The sequence below is a fragment of the Miniopterus natalensis genome, chromosome 8, assembly GCF_054644295.1.
Source record: "Miniopterus natalensis isolate mMinNat1 chromosome 8, mMinNat1.hap1, whole genome shotgun sequence".
Lineage (NCBI taxonomy): Eukaryota > Metazoa > Chordata > Mammalia > Chiroptera > Miniopteridae > Miniopterus > Miniopterus natalensis.
The window spans coordinates 40,723,719-40,738,960 of NC_142088.1; the positions used below are offsets into that span (position 1 = coordinate 40,723,719).

Genomic DNA, 15,242 nt, shown 5'->3' on the forward strand with positions numbered 1-15,242 from the left:
ACTTTATAACAACGAAGTACTTTCACTCCTATTAAACTATAGTATCTCACTTAAGCCCCACTGACAATTGAGAGCCAGTCTTATTTTCCTTGGTAGAGAAGAAGAAATGAAGTAGCTGGCCCAGGACTTGAACCCGCTAGCACAGGCTGCTTCTGTGTAGAGGAAGAGCTAAAACTCTAGCCCAGTCCAAGGGTATTATGCTAAATTGTAGTTAAAACTGCAGAATAGAAAATAGAATAAAATTTCTTTGTGTATGGTATACCAGACATCCTTCATCTGTCTTATATACATGGAATATTGATGTCAATGGTAAACGATTCAACCAATATGGAAATTGCAAAAATCATTCACTTTGTTCATTAGAGAGGTCATCAAGAGCCTCATCAAGTCAGTCTTATTCATACACAACTAAAACTTGGTTGGTTGCCTGATTCCCAAGAGGACAGTACACTAGGAAAGAAAATCATGAAGGTAAGAGAAGACACCAAAAGCAGACTATCGAGAGGAATCAGAGTTGACAGTTGACTTCTTGGGAAAGTCAGACAGAAGACACCGAAAAGCAGAGCAGCTGGGGAACATGACCACTGAACCCACCTCCACAAGTTCAGGCAGTATTCCTGTGCTATGCCCAGGACAATAATGACTGGTCATGATAATGTTCCCAAGTTAAAGATTAAGATGCTCATTATACTGTTTTAGGAAATAGAATCAATTTTTAAAAGATATATTTCAAAATTATTTAGATGCATATATACATGACCTATGGACACAGACAATAGTGTGAAGAAGACCTGGGGGAGGGGGTTGCCGGGTGGAGGGGATTAAATGGGAGGGAAAAGGGGGACATCTGTAATACTTTCAACAATAAAAAAATAGTTAAGTGTGAAACTTTGGTGTTTAAAGGGGTATTCAGAAAATTTAAACTAGAATGACTCATATCTTGAAGGTTCTAGATAATTGTTAGTAATAAACAATGAATGAACTTGTCTCTGCCAGATCCTGCTGTGAAAGCTTTGCATTAATTATCTCACTGAATCCTAACACCCGACCTATGAGGTAGCTAATTTTGGTATTTCAATTTTATAGGCGAGGAAATCGAGGCACAGGGAGATTAAGGAACTTGCTCAAGTCGCCAGCTAGTAAGTAAAGGTGTCAGGATTTCAACATAGGCTTTTCACTCCAAAGCCAAAGCCCTGAACCAACTGGCCACCTAGCTAAGACTTAACTGTACCAGTTTTTAACTATTGTGCTTTGGGGTCTTTCTCTTACATCAAACCAGAGGTAACCCTAGTTTTCAATAGTTCCTTTATAAATCAGTTGTTTGGAATTTTGACTTTACATCATTTTTCAACAGTCATTTCTTGAGCATCAACTGTGTGTCAGGCACTGTATTAGTGCTGGGGACACAAGATGAACAAGACATGACTCCTGCCCTGAAGTAGCTAACAGGGTAAAGAAGGCTGACATATGACCAGTCAATTACTACGCAGTTTGCACTTATGGAAGGCAAGTCTGTTGTCAAGGAAGATGCAGTGTTAGCCTAGTGGTTAGGACCTAGAGAAGCACTTCATAGAATATGAGCTCTAATAAAACTAACAGTAGCCCTGACCCCAAGCCTCCCGAAGCTTCCTTGAGTTCTAAGGCCACCAAAGCTCTGGGGGCAGCAGGGAGGGATGTGGACAGCAGGATCTGGGTAATAATTTTTTTACCCATTTTTAATGATGGACTCTGATTCCAGCCACCAAGTGGGTATGACAGTCTTTTGCTCTCTTCAATCTGCTGTTTGTATGTATAATGCCCACCTCATCCGCAGGCTATGCAGGTTATGTTTCCCAAAAAGTATAGAAAAAAACTTCTCTCCTGCTTCATTATATAAATAGACTAACCACTACCAAAATAAAAAGGGAAAACTTCCATTACACCCACCTTTGGTTTCCTGAACAGTCTCTCTGGGAAGCAATTCAGTATGCTTTTCCCAGAAAACTTAGCTGCACCTTTCCTATTTTTATATATGTTTAATGAATTACACAAATAACACATCTACATTACAAAAATCAAAAGATCAGAATTATGCAGAATAAAAAATAATAGTTCTACTTCACCTTCTCCCCCGATTCCTCTCCCCTCTCCACTGTTAAAAGTTTGTTATATGCAATTCCAGAACTTTGTGCATTTACTTGCATATCTAAGTATCTATACAGATCTATGACTTTACATTCTTTTCTTTTTTAATTCTCACCTGGGGATGTTTTTATTGATTTTCAAGAAAGAAGGAGGGAGGGAGGGAAAGAAACATTGATGTGAGAGAGAAACATCAATCAGTTGCCTCCCATACTCGCCCTGACAAGGGATCAGACCTACAACCTAGGTACGTCCCCTGACCGGGAATTCAACCCACAACCTTTTGTGTATGGGGCAATGCTCCAACCAACTGAGCCACCTGGCTAGGGCTTTAGGTTCATTTTTTAAAATAAATGGAATCATATCAGTATGTATCGTCTTACAGCTCCTTATTTTTGAATTAATAATATTGCATGGTGATTTTTCCATATTGCTACATACAGATCTCCCTTAGCTTGTGAAACAGCTCCACAGTGTTTCAAGTTATGGATAAATTATAATTTACTTAACCAGTCCTCTCCTGATGGCCATTTAGGGTTTTCCCAATGATTTCCCATTACAAATAATACTGAAAAGAAAACTCTGATACATATATCTTTGTGAACATGTGCAAGTATTTCAGAGAATAAATATCTAGACCTGGAAATGTTTGTCCCAAATGGTGGGTGTATCTTATATTTTTATAGATACTTCCAAGTCAGCTGCAAAATATGATTCATATTTGCACCCTGCCAACAGTGTATGGAAATATCTATTTCCCACAGCTTCCTCAACACTTGATAGTTATCAATTATTTCCATTTTTGTCAATCAGATGGGTAAAGTCAGCATATCTAATTGTTGTTTTAATTTATATTTTTCTGACTACTAGTGATATTTACATATTTTTTGGCCATTTATATTTCCATTTTGTGAATTACCTGTACATAGAGTCTGCCAATTTTTCCAGCTAGTGACCTTTCCTTGTTTATTGGTAAGAGACTTGATTTCTTTATTTTAGAGGGAATGGAATGTGTAAGACTTCTCCTCTGGGTAATGCAAACTTGGATGTCAACCACAGGAATAATCATACTGCCATCTGAAAGTCGCCATGTGCCCCAGCTGTAGTCTTAGTCCTTCCTAAAAATGAACAGACTAGAAATAGGTCTCCCACAGTAAGCGCACACAGAATTCTTCTGAATACAACCTTATGTGGACATTAAAATGTCTTGAGATAAGAAAAAGGGTGAGTGGGACCCAGAGAAAAGAAAATGATTGGGGGAGAAAACCTTGCTGATAGACAAGGAGGCTGAGTGGGAAGGACCTAGACAAAAATGACAGAGGAAAAATAGCCACGGCATCACTTTCCCATCTCTAGCTCTGTGTTACTGCCTCTAACCTTAGGCTTTGTTTTTCACACAAGGTGGGTGTAGAATTAATTCACTGAAGTGCAAATTCTAATGCAAAGAGCACCAACTTCTGTAATTTGTTCTAACAGATTCAAAGCCTGGCTCCCACAGCAAATTAGTATTGCTCTCTGAGTCACAGAAGGGTCACAGACAAAGTTTCTTAGAGTCTATTTGCCTCTATTTTTAGGAATCATCTTAGAGAGAACAAAAAATAATGAGGATCTATTCATATTGCAGACTCGGTATGGATGAAATCACATGGTACCATCTTTTCAAGAGTTAGGAGATTCACATTCTCTTAAGGCAGAAGGTCCCTCATATCCAATGCTCTTCGGGGGCTTAAAGAGCAGTAATGAAGAAAGGGCTTTAGACCAGCGCCTGGCTGGGTGCTCCCCAGGGTGCAGGCAGCGAGGGCAGAGGGAGATGTCTTTTATCTGAGAGGTCAGTCCAGGATGTGTGAGATGAAAAAAAGAGCCTGGAAGAGCAAGGCTTGGCTGGAGCAGGGAGCAGCTCATTAGCCAGGTCTTGGGCTGGACTTTAAAATCCTTTTTAAAAACTCAATGGCGAAAACGAAGAAATCTTTATCTAAATCACTGCATTTGTAAATATCTTTAGTTTGTGCAGAATGACTACATGTTATTGTTGGATTAGGAAAGAGAGGATAGCAGCTGAAGGGCCAGGGGGGAAGAACTTGGAGCTGTTCCAATATTTTCTACAAAATACAGCCTCAAGACTATGCCAAGGTTGTAACGAATGTGAGAGTTGAGATGTCTCGGCTTCCAAAGTATTTTCTAATAAATTCTCTTCCCTTTTCATTGTAATCTTAAATGCACATGTACCCACATACATAGCAGCATCCCTCTGAATTAAGGTTTCGGTGAGAAACATGAGAGTGTTTCAAGACAAGATGAAAATAGGATAAACCTTGGAAAGGGTTCTTAGGTCTCTCCTAATGCGTCTGCCCTCCAGCCGTCTTCCTTTTGTCTGGCTGTACTGCGCATGCAGTCGTAGAAACACCGTAGTCGCTGTGAGGAAGTACTGCAGAGGTAGTCAATGATTTCCACAGCAGCTCAGAGCCCGGTGTCCCCGCCCGAGCCGGCGGGCATCTCTGCCATCAGCCGCATCTGACTCATGCGGCCAGGGCCGGGCGCCCAGTGACTGTCCCCGCGGGTCTGAGCTGCTCAGGGAGCCTGCGGGGGGTGGGCTTTCAGGGGCTGCAAGGAAACACAAGCGTGGGCCCAGCTTTTCATCCTCCCAGACACGACTTCAAAACCAGGACATGCGACTCGTGGTGAGGGAGGGCCTGTTTGGTGAAACGGCAGCTTTAGGGGCCAGCGCAGGACAGCAGGATTGCGCCAGAACTCCCGTAAGTGTTCAACAGCCACTAGCAGGCTATCCAGTGGCCTGAAAAATCCCATATCCTAAAAGCTGTACATTATAAAAATAGGCGTAACAGTGTTGCTAGGTGATTGACCGGAAGTCACATATTTTAAAAAAGAATAATAAGATTGCACATGGACACCTCTGAAGAGTTTCGTTAACAGACGCTAAAAGTACCAGTAAAAACCATTAACAATGAACACGCGCATTTGATAGAAACAGTAAGGTGGAAACAATATGATAATCTCCACATGAGAGAGAAATAGTTGAATCCAGGGAAAGATGAAGCAAATTTGGAAACTGAGATACAATTTAGAAACTAAATATAGCTACTTTACTTATCCAGTTTTCTTAGCAATTGGATTTATTTTAGATAGAAGAGTTCTGCTGTCTTTTAATACCGTATCAAAGGCAGGCGCTATATATATCATGAGAGGAATGCTGGGCCCGGATCAGAAGAAGACTTGAACCTGAGCCCTGCTTCTCCCCTGCTGCGACTCGAAGCAAGTTGATTCACTTCTCTGTTTCTTTATTCATAAAATCATAAACAGGGCAATAACCAACTGCTACTCCCAGCGCTGTTGGGAGTATTAAACAGCCATGGAAAAGTAAACCGGGAAGTGTCTGTGCCCTGGCTGGTGTGGCTCAGTTGGTAAGAGCATCGTCTCATGCACCAAAAGGTCGAAGGTTTGATTCCCAGTCGGGGCACATACCTGGGTTGCAGGTTCAATCCCCAGCTGGGGCACTGAAAGGAGGCAACAGATCGATGTATCTCTCTCATTTGGATGCTTCTCTCTCTAATCAATAAAAAATATTAATAAAGCTTAAAAAGAAAGTGTCTGGAATATAGTAGCTTCTCAATAAATGTTTTTATTTAATTTGAAGGATTTACCCTATTTTAATATATATTTGCCTTGAATGTTCATTTGCTCATTTAAATAATGTTGTCATCTCAAAATATTGCCGCAACTCCCCTTCAGAACTGCCTTCAGTGCCCAAAACTATTAATTCCCTCTCTTTGTCAAAATGTATACTGTCCCTTTTAGTGAGGTCTAGGAAATGGGGACCTTCCTTCCATTTTACAATAGAAAGCTCAGGCACAGAGGGGTTAAGTGATGTACTCAAGGACATAAAATGGGTCAGAGCTGAGATAAATCACTGAGACTCGGTGCCTTGCCCTGCACTACACTCCACCTCACCCTGGACTCCGTGACGCATTTCTCTGAGTTCTTGAAAAGAAATTTCCTATGATTGCCACATCTCACTTGAGTCAGCTCTCTCATCAGCAGACAGCATGCCAACACCCATCAAAACACTCTGTCGAGAGCCTCTGCACCTCAAAAATCAGGGAAAGTGGAAGGCAAGTGAATTCCCAAAGTTTCTTTTTTCAGCAACATTCTGAATCCATTCTGAAGTCACCAGAAAAAGAAAGTCTTAATATTCATGCCTCTTACTCCTGCCTGATTAGCAGGGTTCAGATATGACTCAGTCTGGTTGAATAATGATGGAGCCCTCCAGGGAGAAGTAACTGTCTCCTTTTTCCCCCTAGAAAATATATGTGACTGTCTGTGAATTAAAAGCAGTGGGCTACTCGAAAAACCACATTTAAGAAAGTCATCAAAATCTTAAGGTAGGCAATCAGGGTTTAGTTTTCTTAATTCTAATAGAAATAAATATACAAGGTTTATGCCAAATTTTAAAATTAAGTTAAAGGTGCTGTTCCTCTTGGCAAAACATTTCAAAACCTATTCTCAAGCTACTGACTCATCCAGCATCAGCCTTAGTCTACATTCAGTTAGATGGCTTTACATAGGATTTTCGATAAACTCAAATCCCAGCTTATAGGCAGGATGAAGTCTTCAAGCCTTTGCAGAAACAAGAAACAGCATAAAGAAGAACAGCCTCACCCGGCCACAGCCATGGTATCGCAGCGCATTGCTGGTGACATTCACAGCCATTCTAAGACATCCCACAGCAGCCAAACTGAGCCGTTACCACCGAGAATAACTGCATGGGTTTCAGGACTTTGTGTTGACGCCATAGCCCCATCTTGGGCCTCGTCCGCGAGGCTGTGGCCTGTCCAAAGCAGAAATAGGGGACAAACCCCAAAGTAAACCCATACAGGCTACAGCTGCTTAAGAGGGATGAAAGCTTAAAGGCTGAGCTGGCGTTTTCCCCTCTCCCATGAAGCACAAAGTCTCCACAGGTTTAATTAGACCCTCATTCCAGAAAAAGACACGATGGACAGCTTCTCAAATCTGGGAATTGGCCTGGAGATATATATATCTATCTATCTATCTATCTATATATATATATATATAGATAGATATATATAAATATCTCTCTCTATATATATATGATAGATGTATATCATATCTTATAGGTGTATAAGATATGCATATATCTTATATGTATATGTATATATCACATGCATGTATGTAACATAGCACAGTGTACAAGGTGATGATTTAAGGCTATAATAAGGGCTTGGAAAGCAGTGCAGCAGGAGTCCCTAACTCCCTCAGCTGAGGAAGCTGCAAGCAAAAGCGGCAGTAACCATACAGTGGTGACACCAGCACAGGAAGTGAGGCTGTGCGAGAGGCAAGTGGGACTAGGAATGAGGAGTGACTTGGGCAACGCAACACGCAGGGTACCAGAGTTGCTAGCACTGCTCCTAGTTTGAGCTGAACACTTCTGGGGTGTCCCCAACTATTAAGTACCTATGATTTCCATTGCACTGTCTCCACGAAGAGTATCAATAATAGTATCTGCAGCTCACATAAAAAGACATTTTACAGCCATGGCCAGGTGGCTCAGTTGGTTGGAGCGTCATCCTGTGCACCAAAAAGGTTGCAGGTTGGATTCCCGGTCAGGGCACATACCTCGGTTGCTGGTTCAATCCCGTTGGGGCACGTATGGGAGGAACTGATTGATGTTTCTCTGTCACATCGATGTTTATCTCCCTTTCTCTAAAAATCAACAAAAGCGTATCCTCAGGTTAGGATTTTTACAAAAATATATTTTACATGTATATTTCATGTATATTTCATACTTTACATTGTCTAAGTTCAGACTTCTGGACTTCAATTTAGGTATCAGATGCAATCCCTATCCTCTAGATGTCTATGTCAGACTAAGCAGATGAACAAATGAATGTCCATTCAATAACAGAAATATAATTATATCAGGCTGAATGGATGAAATTGCCACTTTGTAGGTCAAAAGCGGCAATTTTGCATGGTTCAGCAATTTCACATGGTTCAACTTAATAAAAAAAATGCAGTGAGGAGCCAAAAGGCTTAAAGACTGGGCGACAACCTGGAGGTAGAGTCCAGATGCTGTGCATGCATGCCCTACCCCCACATGCCACACACAGCCACGTGGGTGAAGATATCTAAATATCAGGAACAAATTCTCCATGATTTTCAGTGCACAAAATCTAGCATTAACTCTATTCAAGATGTTGGATTTCCTTTACTTTCTACTATTTTCCTCAAAAAATACTGGTATAAAATTACCCACAGGGAAAGAACTTTTAACAAAAAGATGTTCAATATTTTTATTTGAAAGGTTCAAAGGAACACATGCAGGGGCGGGGAAAAGGTAGGTTTACAGTTGTAATACAAATAAATAATACAATAATTAATAAATAATAATACAAGAATAAACTGTATTTCACATACTCACAACTGTAGACCTACTTTTGTGCCCCCTGTATTTGTTTCTACCCCCGCTTTTTTTTGTCTTTCTTTTTTAAATGGGTGACTATTCAACAAGAACACAATACACAAGAATTTATCAAGGCTTCAGGCTTGGTTTTATTCTTTTCTATGATAAAATTTCTATTTGAACAGAACATAATTGTTTATGAGGAACTTACCCCTGTTATCTTGTTTAGGCCTCCTAATAACCCTACAAGGTGAGGATCAGTATTCGCACTACAGAAAAGAAAATGAATCATTCTAGAGATTCACTCAGAGGGGAAGAAAACCAGCTTTGTTTTTTAACTTAACCTTTGGCCTCTGCTCGGGATTCTGGTTGGCTTCAGATTCTGGACCACGCCACTTACTAAGCACCTACGAGATGCCAGGCCTTGCCTGGGTGCTTGTCCTTGGGTTCCCTTCATCTTTTGGGAAACACTTTAGCAAGAAGCCAAGCGTTTCCTAAAGTATGCAAAAGTTCAGGAGTCATCATAGTCCTTTCCATCAAAAGATACCTCTGCTTTTAGAAAAAATTATTGGAAGAGCTGTTCCTCTTCTCGTAGGCCACTCTCCTGAAGCTCTTCCAAGTGTCATCCACATTAAAGGATGAGTAACAAGGATGAGGTCTAGGTTGTGTCACTTAGATGTCCTTGTGTAATCCCACGTTGAAGAAGCATTTGGGGGATTTTGCAAACAAAGAACCCAAAACCTCCTGTTTCATCTAGAGTACATGACTCAGACCAAAAAAAATTTACTTTTCCACAAAAGCTATGGATGATAAAGTGTGACAATATGGAGCTCTAGGGTTAATGAAAGTCTTTTTGAAGATGCTTTCTTGGGTGTACACTTTACTATCATCAGAAATCTTTCTTGCTCAGTGCTCTACAGGTTGTGCCTACAGCAATGCCTGGCACACGGTAGCAGTTAATAATGAATGAAAACAAGCACAGGAATAAAACTTAAAGAGACGCAGGATAACTGAAGCCAATCCCTCCAAGAATGAGGATCATCTCAGAGAACAAAGATTCTATAACCCCTCTTCACACCTGAAAAAAATTAGTTGGCTAATACTATGAGCTGGGGAACACTGTGTTTCTTATGCCTCAAAAATTACTAAAGAGTCCTGGCCTGTGTGGCTCAGTGGTTGGAGTGTCGGCCTGCACACTGAAGGGTGGTGGGTTAGATTCCCTGTCAAGGGCACTTACGTGGATTGTAGGTTCGCTCCCAAGCCCCAGTCAGGGCACATGCAGGAGGCAACCAGTCAATGTGCTTCTCTCACATCAGTGTTCCTCCCTCCCTCCCTCCCTCTTTAAAAAGCAATGGAAAAATATCCTCTGGTGAGAATTAACACACACACAAATGACAAAATAAATTGAAGACCTTAGTTGTATGCTAATGAACTATGGTTGATTAGGGGCAGGATAGTGTAGCCTCTTAGTCACACCTAGAACCAACTCTCACCTGTTGTATGGATTTGGCAATAAGGTTCTCCAACCATCTGCACTCTAGTTTCTGAACAAACATCAGAAACTCCAGTGGAGGATCACAGCTAGTTCTAAAGGCAAAATGGCATATGTGAATGATCGCAGCATTGTTCAGCTCTCCAGAAGAGTTGCCATCCCAACCAGTGGCCTAGAATGGGCTGAACACTGCCGGACTCATTTTGCAACCTTGCAAAATGTTGTGGTGGAGACAAGTCGCCTCTGTGTAGCGCCACACACACCCCACCGCAGAGGGAGCTGAGGCTGCTGGTGGATTTGCCTTGACACTAGCATTCTGGGAAGACCACGCCAACAGACCTTTCCTTCTGCACTGCTCCAAATGCGACTTCGGAGACACATAATTGTTCCACCACTGAATTTTAGAATTTCAGGGTGTGTTTTTTAAAGTTCAAAGCACTTCCTATGTTCTCTTTTTTAGAAAAACTGTAGAACCTGACTTAGTTGAGAAGAAACTGGAACTCTAACTTAGTCCTCTGAATTAATAAGGAGGGTCAGCTTCAGACACACAGCTGCCTCCTTGTTTGGATCTCTGTGCAAGAGGCACTTTTAAAGAAGACACGAGCACAACCAACAGGAGAGAATTACACATGAGGCTCTTACCCCACTCCAGAGGTTTCTTCCCCTCTGCCTGCCCCTCTACATTTTCTCTTATGAAAACTTGGAATAAAAAAGTAGAGATGGTCACAGAAGAACATGCTATTATGCAGTCCACTCTAACTCTACAAAATGAAATATAAGACTCACATTTTCCAGAAGCACTGTGATGTCAAAATGAATTTCTAGTTCTGTGAGGATTGCAAATGAACCTTGAGCAAAGGTCTTTCTTTCAGTTAGCACTATCATTAGGATAGGGGTTGTGTAAATAATATTGATCAAAAACCATTTAATTCATGCTTCTATAACCCAGACTGATTACTGGGTTGCCGTTTTATTAGGTGGTCCAATAATCTGTTCATTTGATTCCGATCTGTTCAAAATGCAATTGCATGCCTGGGTGATAAAAGCTCAACAACTAAAGCATGTCACACCTCCTCTAGTTTCTGTCATTGATTAATTGTTAAAATTTGGATTAACTTAGGTATGACACGATTTGAATATATGAAACATATTCCACTTTCTTTTTCTCTTGAAATTTCAAATATATTCTATATGCTTCAACAAAAATGGTTTTAGGGATGTTAAGTAAGCAATGTAAACATTTATTTTTCTGACCCAAATCACTATGTGTTCTGAGATTAGTTCCCCTCTTTGTCTTGGAGTCAAGCAAGACACTTTCAGTAAAGGTTTCTGGAGTTAGACTTGACTTTCACTGTGTTGAACTGTCCTCAAGGCAAACGATTATATGCAGTTTATGAGGTTAACAGATTTGGTGGCAGGAAATTTGGTGGGAGAACTGGACAAAGATTTGAGGAAAGTAGAAAAGTCTTCAAATAAATTTGGGGGAGAAAGGCAGAAGTGCATTAGGGAAGCACAGAAGGATCGCTGAGCTATGTTAAGGAGTCCAACTGAGACTAAAGGTCATAAATTTATCACATCATCAACCTGGACAGGGGTATAATTTTCTCTAGCAGTGTTTAGCAGTCTGGTTGGAGGAGGGATTAAGCACAGGGTTGGATTAAGGGTTGGTATCTGGCCTGGTAGCTGCCAAGGGCAGGTATAGGTCTGCTTTGTTCATTTCTAAGTATCCAAAATGACAATGCCTGACAAATAGGAATTGCTCAATAAATCTTTACTAAATGGATGAATGGGAGAACTGGAAGTATTGGTAAGAGAGTGGTTGAAATGATAGGCCATAGTATCCAAACTGTAGAGGGAAGGAAATGAAAATAAGAGGGGGTTGAAAGGGGGAAACAGAAGGGGACCAAATGTTCCTAGATTGCCCAGGTCTACCAGTCACATGAACAGCAGCATCTTTTCAAGAATCAACTTCTCTGAGTCTTAAGCACCCCCTGGTGGCTGATCCAGGGAGCTATTGACCCAATATCCTTTCTTCTTTCTGACTCCTCAAGAGCAACATGCCCCTCCTGTGGAGTCCTCTCTGCAGTGTTCGGAACTCCCTCATTTCCCTTCACATAATATCTTTCTCACTCATTCTTTAAACCTACTCCTTCTCCTCTCTCTTTTGACTTTTGCCCCAGCTACCTTAGGTGTCTCTCTCTCTCCCCCTTTTTCACTCATCTTCATTCCCTTTCTTTTCCAATCTGTGAAAACAATCCTGGTCATGGCAGCTATCAGTAAAAGTAAAATTTACGATACACCTGAAATAAGGACAGGGAAATCCTTACACTTCAAAACTTAAAAATTCAAAGTCTTGTAAAAGTCAGTGAAAGTAGACACAAATTTTTAAATAGTCATAGTGGACACCATCTTGTAATTAACCAGCATTTCCCTAAGCACTAGCATTTAAAACATTCTGTATTCTTGTGGTTATTGCTTATATTTTAATTATTAACATAGAAAGCCCTTTAGCTATTAATTTTTTATTGCAAATGTACATGATTTCTACTATAAGATGAGTTGAATAGACTTTTAAAAAGTAGCCCAAAGATATTTACAACATTGTTCCTATAAAGGATTTATAAATGAGCTTCTGGATCACAACCTATTTGCCACTGGGGGTTTGATTTAGTTTTGATTCCTGCTTGAATTTCCTGAAAAAAAATCCCAGTAAGTTATTTAAGGAATAACAGCCAAACTTTCTGACAAGTCACAATAATAGTCAACCAGTCATCTTCTGGCTCCCATCGCTTCTTGAAAACCAAGCTATTTTGGGAATTTCTATTCCTCATGCTCTTTTTCTTCCCAACCCTGACACTATTTGTATCCCCTCAGTGGCATTTTTTTAACTCAGGAAAACTTAAATAAGCTCCAAGATTGCAGAAGAGACTTATTATTTGATGATTGTGGGTCTTGTCTGGGAAAAACTCCAAACATAGATTTGCCATTTTAAGCAATTTCTTTGAATTCTCACTCTATTGTCAACAAGTTTTATATTATTGGTTTATTATTGATTTTTTTCCTTTCCCCTTACATAAGTTAACTAGGCACTCCAATTTTCCCCCCTCTCTTATGTTTTCTTAGTTCATATGTCCCTGAAGGACTGTACTGTTTTAGCTTTTTGGGTTTTGGAGAACATACACACACACACACCATACCTTGCTATTATCACAAAACCCATAATCTTTTCCCTCAGCACCATGACTATTTCTTCTTCACCCTTCTTTAAAATAATCAGCTACTACATTCTTTCAATTTTCCCTTTAAAACATATCTCAAATTCATCCTCTGTTTTCCCACTGTCACCCTCTTGTCTCAGGTCATACTCTCATCGGAGGTTCTGTTATACCCTCCTAGCCAGCTTTCCTGCCACCCCCCACTCATTCCCACCCCCAACACCCCACCATACTCTCAATCCACATGGTAAATCTTCCTGCTTATCTCCTGGGAGAGCAGGGAAGCACCTCCTCTGCATATAGGTACCTCTCTTTTAATTCTCACAATTCTGCATTAGTGTTAATTCCTTCATGTCACACATGAGGACACAAACTCTCCCACAGGTTACATAGTTTGTTCAAAATCACCTAACTTGTAAGTGTTCGGAGTCACCGCCCCTCGAACATCTGTGTTGGGAAAAGTCATCTGTGTTGTAACAAAACAAACAACAAATAAATAAATAAATAAATAAATAGCACTTGCATAAAGTAGATTTTATATTTATTCTCTTTAAAATCAAGGAATCAGATATATTTGCAATTTTTACCATATCAAGGCCAACGATTTTCAAGAGATGGATTTATACAAGAGAAGTGTAAATCCAAGTGTCTGCTCTCAAAGAATTTATAATCTAGTTGGTTAGAATATGGATCTAGAACATGCTGGATACACAATACGTGCTACATAAATACTTGTTCAAGCCTGCACCCGGAAATGGAAGGAAAGCCCTTGCTACTCTCTCATTTTGGCTTGCCACTAATTGCATTGTTTAGTCATAAGATGCTTCTTAATATAAAATGCTCTCTCTGACACTTCCTCCTGACCCAGTCCCAAAGACTATCAGAACAATACACTGTTAGGAAAAAAGATGTTGAGATTACTGGGCTGCCTTCCAACCCACAGGCCGATTTATTTTTTCCTAACTACAAGATAATTATTGCTAGATATTATTATGGGATTTTTCCATATGTCCTTTAGTTAGGACAGTGATGACCCAATGCAGCCTTTTAATGTACTCTGGTCTCCTGCCAGCTTACCTCACTCTACAACTTTGGTTTTTTATTTTTATGATTATTCAAACTTCCCATTGCCTAATCAATACCTCATTTGGCCACTGCTGCTGTTGACTAAATACCTCAACAAAACTCCTTGGAAAGGGTCTTTTTTTGCTGGCAGTAGGCTCATTTGAAACAAGTTCTTGCTAACGTTCATCATTTTGGCAAACAAGGACAAGTTCAAGGAAATTAGAGGCCAAACTTGACAGAGCACTGGGTGCAGCTGCTGGCCCAGCTGTGCAATGATTCTCAACTGGTCCATTACCTCCAAAACTCAACTATTCAGCACAGCCCTCCCTAGTCCAGCACTCCTGTCGGTCTAACATATTTGGCAACAGCCATTATTTCAGAAACGAATGCTCATGTGTATTTATAGCAAATCGCATGCCTGCTCTATCAACAATTAAAGAGATTAGGATTCAGCAGACATCGTCCTCTAATTAGGACAAGATGGAAGACATAGTGTGTAGAAGGCTGTCGTTTGGTCAAGGTTTATCCTTTCTTATCGAGACTGCCTCGCTGCTTTGCATCAGCCGAACATCCAGCCTCTCTAGGGCCACCCTGCTCCCTGGAGAGCAGTCACTTCCCGTGTCTGTCCCACGGAATTTTCAGGCAGAGGATCCTGTTTGCAGCAGACACTTCAAGTTTCCCCTTTCTCCCTCCCTCCAACCACACTATAGGCTCAATGGACTGTTTTAAGACTTGTTTTGAAATACCATGTGTACGGCACCATGTGGCCTCTAATGTCATCCAGTCACGCCCTTCCCTTGGAGCCTCGGAGCATGCTATATGCTCGCACTTACGTAGCCTCCTCTGAACAAAAGCCCGGGCTCGACGTCTGGGCCATAAATTCCATCTTGCCTCGCTCTCGCCCATGCATTAT

General features: G+C 40.8%; 1 protein-coding gene across 1 annotated transcript in view; it reads right to left on the bottom strand.

Moving 5' to 3' along the window:
• Window positions 1–15,242, bottom strand: part of RAPGEF4 (Rap guanine nucleotide exchange factor 4) — a 212,942-nt gene that overhangs the window by 142,328 nt on the left and 55,372 nt on the right. The gene's annotated exons all lie outside the window — the stretch shown is intronic.